We start from the raw sequence: 8,302 nt of genomic DNA, 5'->3' as shown, positions 1-8,302 counted from the left end.
TGCTCATGCTGTTCGTACAGATTGAAGTGGGAAAAATAGCCCTCACTTCCGGTCAAAATAATAGTGCCCCTGGTGGCAAAAGCTTAATTCCTTTTGTTTTGGCATGGGCTCATGGCAACTTAAAAATGGCGTGTTGTTTTTATAAATATTGACTGCGTATTACAATTTGTACATGCAGGTGTACAGTAATTTCATGATCTAAATCAAGTTGCTGTGTTGCGTCTGTTGATGACAATACTTTACCAAAAAACAATACAGAATATTGAGCAGTATTTGTAGCCTATGATGTTACCTTCTTTATATTTTTATGCATCTTTAACTTTCTAATATTTAGTCCCCACGGACCACTCCGGGGGGACTTATAGGGTCGGTCATATCAGTCAGTCCGTCCATGCGTGCATGCGTGCGTCCGTCTGTGTGTCCGTCCGTTAACGAAGATATTTCAGAGATGCCTGGATTGATTTCATTCAAACTTGGTACAAGGATTATTTCATATGTCGTACATATGCACGTCGATTTGTTTTGTGATATGATCCAATATGGCGGCCATTTTGTTACGATTGTTTCATGTACGGAGCCATAACTCAGGCACATCTCAACCGATTTTATTTAAAGTTGGTAAAGGACATTGACCTATATAATACATATGCATGTCAATTGTTTCATGAAAATGATCCAATATGGCAGCATGGCCGCAATTTTTTTACAATTTTTCACGTATTGAGCCGTAAATCCGGAATGTTTCAACTCATTTTATTCAATGTTTGTACAAGGACATTGACCTATGTCATGCATATCCACATTGTTTTGTTTTTGTGATACAATCCAATATGGCTGCATGGCAGCCATTTTGTTATGATTTTGTTTTTGTAGGGAGCCATAACTCGGGTATATCTCAACTGATTTTATTCACAGTTGGTACGGCGACATTAACCTGTATCATGCATGTGCACGTCAATTTGTTTCATGATATGATCAAATATGGCGGCCTTGCAGCCATTTTGTTGCAATTTGTTCATGTACGGAGCAACAACCAAGGCAAATCTCAACTGATTCTATTCAAAGTTGGTAAAAGGACATTGACCTATGTCATGCATATCCACATTGATTTGTTTTGTGATGGCCGCCGTGCGGTCATTTTTTACGATTTTTCCATGTACGGAGCCATAACAGGCACATCTCAATTGATTTTATTCAAAGTTGGTACGGGGACACTGACCTATATCATACATATGTATGTCAATATGTTTCACGATATGATCAAATATTGCGCGCCATGCGGCCATTTTGTTACCATTTTTTCATGTACGTAGCCACAACTCTGGCACATCTCAACCAACTTTATTCATCATAACTCAGACATTTATCATTGGATTTTATTCAAAGTTGGTACATGAACATTGCAATATGATCCAATATGGACGTGAGGCGGCCATTTTGTTTGCAATTTTTCGTGTCTTTGAACAATAACTCAAACATCCTTGAACAGATTCTGTTCAAACTTGGCATAAAGGCATAGCACTATGACCTACATATGCACATTGATTTATTTTGCGATACGATCCAATATGGCCGTAAGGTGGCCAAATTTTTGCGATTTTTTATGTCTTTGAACCATAACTCAAACATCCTTGAACCGATTATGTTCAAACTTGGCACAAAGGCAAAGCACTAGAGCATACATAAGCATGTTGAATTATATTGCGATACAATCCAATATGGGCGTGATGCGGCCATTTTGTTTGCAATTTTTTGTGTCTTTGAACCATAACTCAAATATCCTTTAACTGATTCTATTCAAACTTGGCACAAAGGATAACACTATGGCCTACATATGCATCTTGAATTATATTGCGATACGATCCAATATGGGCGTGAGGCAGCCATTTTGTTGCGATTTTTTCATGTCTTTGAACCATAACTCAAACATCCTTGAACCGATTTTGTTCAAACATGGCACAAAAGGCGAAGCACTATGGCATACATATGCATGTATCAATTAACCCTGCAATAGGAGCCAATATGGCTGCAGAACTGCGATTTTGTTGGAATGTTGCATGTCTTTGAAGCTTAATTCAAAGGTCATTACACCGATTTGAACAAACTCGGCACAAAGATCATGTACTATGGCATACATATACATATCAATGTACTTCGTGACATGTTCCAATATGGTTGCCAGATTGTCATTTTTTTCCCAATATCGCTGCCAGATGGTCATTTTGGATTTCTTCATGTCTTTGAGGCTTAATCATATGCAAATATTCCTTATCCAATCACTGCATAAAAACCCTATAATACTTACTGTATTAACATGGGTGTCTGTAATGTGGTAAATAGCCATAACGATCAGTAACGACCAGAAACGAGCAGTAACGAGCAATAACGACCTAGAACTAGACAGAACGAGCCAATAACGATCCGTAACGAGCCAAAAAAATTTGATCTGTCCCTAAGTTAAACTACAAGTGCAGTTCCCGCCAAGCTTAGAAATCACGCCCTCTATGACGTTTGGTATTGCCAAAAAATTCTGCAACAGTGCTCATACAGTAAGCAATAACGAGCTAGAAATAGAAAGTACGAGCCAATAACGAGCAATAAAGAGCAAAATAAAAATGATCTGTCCATAAATTGAACTACAACTGCACTTCCCGCCTGTCCTTGAAATCCACCCACTACGACATGCTTTGTACAATCTCAAAACTCTTCAGCAGTGCTCAGTAAACACGTGGCGTACGAGTGAAGCCCGATAAACATTTTTCGAATAAAAAGAAAAATTCACATTTATTTATGTATTGTTGATAAAAAAAGAACGAAAAGTCAATTCCCAGACAGCTCACAAACTTGAGCGCGCATAGTATCCGTTTTGCATTCATGAAACCACATTTGCCTGAACTCTGACCCTTGCCCGTGATCATTGTAAGGGACTGGAGAGAGATTATGAGGGGAGGGCCCCATTTTAAAAATTAAATCCGGAGTCTGTTGGACAAACCATTGATAAATTCCCCGACAAAACAAGTGATATCCCTACATTTATATATGTTTGATAGCTGATATATGTATTTTATAGAAATTTAGAGGTAAGAAGTGCATGTGTGTGCATGAAATATGATTTGTCTCAAATTTTACTCAAGCTGTTGAGCTACTATATGGCAATCTATGAGAAAAGCACGGACTCTTTTTGCGATACAATACTGACTATGTCTTTGCATTTGTAAATGTTTGTCAAATACAATGTGGTGTTTGGAAGTGAAGATGTGAGATTTAAAAATTGCTATGTGAATTCCAGGCGAAAACTACAACCTCACTTCACATGGTAATCCAGGGATAAACTATAAACAATTTTTCCCTCACAAAACCACAGGGGGAAAAATCAGTCCCCTGGGGTGGGTAGGAGGGTTTTTGTGCAACTGTTTACTTTATTTGATTTTATTTTGATTATTTTCAAAGGATAAAGCTATTCTTTAAAAGGTTCACGGTATGTTTGTTTTTTGGACACGTAAATTGATGTGCGTCACTATTTTTCATGTAAACACGTTTGAAGTTCACAATTCGCTATTTTTTCCTCAGCGTCATGTTGAAAAACATCAGCCCTCCCGTCTTATAATTTCTTTTCTGTCCCTTAGCATGAGTAATCCATTGGGGAAAAGATTTTTTTTTGGGGGCTCTTTATTGCCCCTTATTGGCTCGTTCTATCTAGTTCTGGCCCCTTATTGCTCGTTATTGCTCGTTACTGCTTGTTTCCTGTCGTTATTGACTGTAATTGCTACGCTGCAGCTCATTACTGGCAACGAGCCGCACCATGTCCAAAGATGCCGTAGAGGACGGGATTTCCAGGATTGGCTGGAACTGCCCATGCAGATTGATGTATGGACAGATCATATTTTTTTGGCTCGTTATGGCTCGTTATTGGCTCGTTCTGTCTAGTTCTAGGTCATTATTGCTCGTTACTGCACGTTTCTGGTCGTTACTGGTCGTTATGGCTAGTTACTACATTTACAGACACCCGTATTAACATGGATTATAGCCTGTATTTAAACTGAAGAGTGCATATACAGATGAATACAGTCAAGAATCCATATTTTGTATTCAGCAAGCCTGTATTCATGTGGATTCATGTGAATTCACGTGTATTATACTATAATACAGGCAACTCATTAATGTGAATTTATCTGAATTATTGGGTTTTCATGCAGTGAATGTTGTTGAGACTTGGTACAAGGATAAAGTACTATGGCATACATATGCATGTCTTCTAATTTTGTGATATGATCTATTTGGTCAATAGACAACCATTTGATTTCAATTTTAGTGTGATTTTTTTATGTCTTTGAAACATAAACATAGGTCACTGTCCTTCGATTGACTGATTTAGTTTAAACGTGATATGGCTGCATTCTTGTGCACATTAATTAGTTTCATTATATGATCGGAAATGGCTGATTACAACAACATACCCGATCCCATACCATTTCTAAAATTCCACCAAACCATGTGTATAGTATGTGCCATCATGACACTAGAGGCAGTGAGGGCATCGTTATGTGTGATGTAATCAAAAGTTCCATCAGTGGTCATTACCGGCAGAGATGGGTCAATTCTATTGAACATTCCTCAGATTACTTTATTATGCAAGTCACAGGCCTGATGCAAACCGTTGCATCAATGTCATTCCACATCTACCTAGGCCACAACTACATAGACACCAAAGATTATAACAAAATGGACAAGTGGGAACTGTGTCATCAACGATGACTGTTGTTTTTAGCATGGACGTCCAAAGTACTGCATCAAACTTTATGAAATATGGTACTGGTGATAATCTGTCAGTGTTACGATAGGATGCAAAATTGTTTGGCAACATCCTGTAGATTAAGTACTAATCGATTCATTTTAATGACCTTTTGTAATTAGCATAGCGGCTTACATGTGTTTTATGTTTTTACCACCATGGAACTTATTTTTGGCCATTAAGCCCCATCTGTATCGCAGTATTTTTAATCACAGGCCTAATTAATGAATATGACTCTTTCCTCTCAGAGTACTTGAAATTAAAGTACCTATTAACAAGTGGGACTGTGTCATTGTCAACGACTTATTATCTGAGGAAAGATAATATAGCTTAACTACTGGTATTTGACATTGTTGCATTTCGCTTCCATATGTATTGCGATGTTGATTGTAATGTTTCCTTGTTTCATTGATGGCAATTAAGCATGTCATTAAAGCTATTTCATAAATGCAATAATGTTGTTCTCCTTTCTGTTTTGATTCAGTTAACAATGCAACTGAACTAAAAATAACTAAAGTCATCAAATATATTTTGATCATCTGACAAATTTCTGCCTGTCTTAAAGCATGGACAGAAAATGTCACAAAAGGTTTCGATAATGTTACTGATTCTGATAAAACTATAGTACTGACATACTGTCGATACGTAAAACTTTGTGATGGAAGCTATTCTTACAATCTAGAAATTGCATGTATATACAGTCAAATCTGTGTTAAGAGCCATTCATGCAGCACAGCCTCTCGTCTATAATGGCCACTTCGGAGCAGTCCCAACAATTTTTATGATAAAGCACCTGGTTGTAGTGGGCAGCCCTTTCAATGTCCTGTTTGGCAGTTTGATTGTATGTACATATGTACATCCATCCAACTCAAAAAGCCATGTACCGCTGTATACTAGTACTGGTTTTAAAATTGCTTAGTTTTTTCAATTGATAATTGATCTAATATGACCCAAGTTTGATAATTTTAGGGCACAATTAGTATTTTAAGGACTCGTGAAACTGCACAACTATATATATCATTGAAACTTTGGCCCAATACAGCAATAAGTGACTTGAATCTGAAGATTTGCATCTTCAGATTGGTGTTGTGAATTTTTGTCAAAATATTTTATTGTTCAAATCTTCGATTGCTAGTCCCTTGTAAGGTAGAAGACTAGATACAAGTGAATTGATACGTAATCTGCATCGATGACCTCCCTTTTCAAGACAAGCGCATTTTAGACTTGAAAATTTTACATATTTTTCAACATTTTTAGGTGTGTTGTATATGGATGTAACACCCTTCAGGTTCAATTGACGACTTTTTATACACACAAACATATCCGGTTCAGCAACAAAGCAAGGGCATAATTGCACACACCAAAGTGGTTAACTATCAAAGTGACGACTTTTTATACACACAAATATATCCGGTTCAGCGAACAAAGCAAGGGCATAATTGCACACACGAAAGTGGTTAACTATCAAAGTGACAACTTTTTTATACACAAATATATCCGGTTCAACTAACAAAGCAAGGGCATAATTGCACACACGAAAGTGGTGACAATCTGTACACACAAACATGTTCTAGTTGAAAATTTCAACCAACAAAGCAAGGGTACCAGTTCGGATAGTTTTCAATCGGATTCGAACCCACTGCAAACGGCATCAGTCGCCTAGCTGAGAGGCCACAGACAGAACCACTCGGCTAAATCTCCACTCCCAAAAAGAGTGGTTCAATAGCAGGCTAATTTGTTACATTTTTCTGACTGAGACCGCTCAACACGTTGTAGAGTTCGTGAAGCATTCACGCACGCATGCTCACTATCATACATCGCACATACACACTCTATCGAAGCAAAGAAACGAATTTCATGCTTTAACTGGGCGAACGATAACCTCGGGGACAATTCTGTCCACCAACAGTGTTACCTACCCAGGTTTAGAAAATTCGGATAGTTTTCAATCGGATTCGAACCCACAACATACGGCATCAGTCGCCTAGCTGAGAGGCCACAGACAGAACCACTCGGCTAAATCTCCACTCCAAAAAAAAGAGTGGTTCAATAGCCGGCTAAGTTGTTACATTTTTCTGACTGAGACCGCTCAACACGTTGTAGAGTTCGTGAAGCACTCACGCACGCATGCTCACTATCATACATCGCACATACACACTTTATCGAAGCGAAGAAACGAATTTCATTGCTTTAACTGGGCGAACGATAACCTCGGGGACAATTCTGTCCACCAGCAGTGTTACCTACCCAGGGTAGAAAATTCGGATAGTTTTCAATCGGATTCGAACCCACAACATACAGCATCAGTCGCCTAGCTGAGAGGCCACAGACAGAACCACTCGGCTAAATCTCCACTCCCAAAAAAGAGTGGTTCAATAGCCGGCTAAGTTGTTACATTTTTCTGACTGAGACCGCTCAACACGTTGTAGAGTTCGTGAAGCACTCACACACGCATGCTCACTATCATACATCGCACATACACACTTTATCGAAGCGAAGAAACGAATTTCATCGCTTTAACTGGGCGAACGATAACCTCGGGGACAATTCTGTCCACCAGCAGTGTTACCAACCCAGGATAGAAAATACGGATAGTTTTCAATCGGATTCGAACCCACAACATACGGCATCAGTCGCCTAGCTGAGAGGCCTGAGACAGAACAGTCGTCCCATCAGTCCCTAGTGAGAGCCTGAGACAGAACCAGTCGGCTAAATCTCCACTCCCAAAAAGAGTGGTTCAATAGCCGGCTAAGTTGTTACATTTTTCTGACTGAGACCGCTCAACACGTTGTAGAGTTCGTGAAGCACTCACGCACGCATGCTCACTATCATACATCGCACATACACACTTTATCGAAGCGAAGAAACGAATTTCATTGCTTTAACTGGGCGAACGATAACCTCGGGGACAATTCTGTCCACCAACAGTGTTACTACCCAGGGTAGAAAATTATGATAGTTTTCAATCCGATTCGAACCCACAACATACAGCATCAGTCGCCTAGCTGAGAGGCCACAGACAGAACCACTCGGCTAAATCTCCACTCCCAAAAAGAGTGGTTCAATAGCCAGCTAAGTTGTTACATTTTTCTGACTGAGACCGCTCAACACGTTGTAGAGTTCGTGAAGCACTCACACACGCATTCTCACTATCATACATCGCACATACACACTTTATCGAAGCGAAGAAACGAATTTCATCGCTTTAACTAGGCGAACGATAACCTCGGGGACAATTCTGTCCACCAGCAGTGTTACCTACCCAGGATAGAAATTCTGATAGTTTTCAATCGGATTCGAACCCACAACATACGGCATCAGTCGCCTAGCTGAGAGGCCACAGACAGAACCACTCGGCTAAATCTCCACTCCCAAAAAGAGTAGTTCAATAGCCGGCTAAGTTGTTACATTTTTCTGACTGAGACCGCTCAACACGTTGTAGAGTTCGTGAAGCACTAACGCACGCATGCTCACTATCATACATCGCACATACACACTCTATCGAAGCGA

Source organism: Ptychodera flava (genome assembly GCF_041260155.1).
Source record: "Ptychodera flava strain L36383 chromosome 3 unlocalized genomic scaffold, AS_Pfla_20210202 Scaffold_25__1_contigs__length_14229661_pilon, whole genome shotgun sequence".
Lineage (NCBI taxonomy): Eukaryota > Metazoa > Hemichordata > Enteropneusta > Ptychoderidae > Ptychodera > Ptychodera flava.
The sequence above is the reverse complement of the archived record's forward strand: the minus strand, read 5'-3'. Positions refer to the sequence as shown.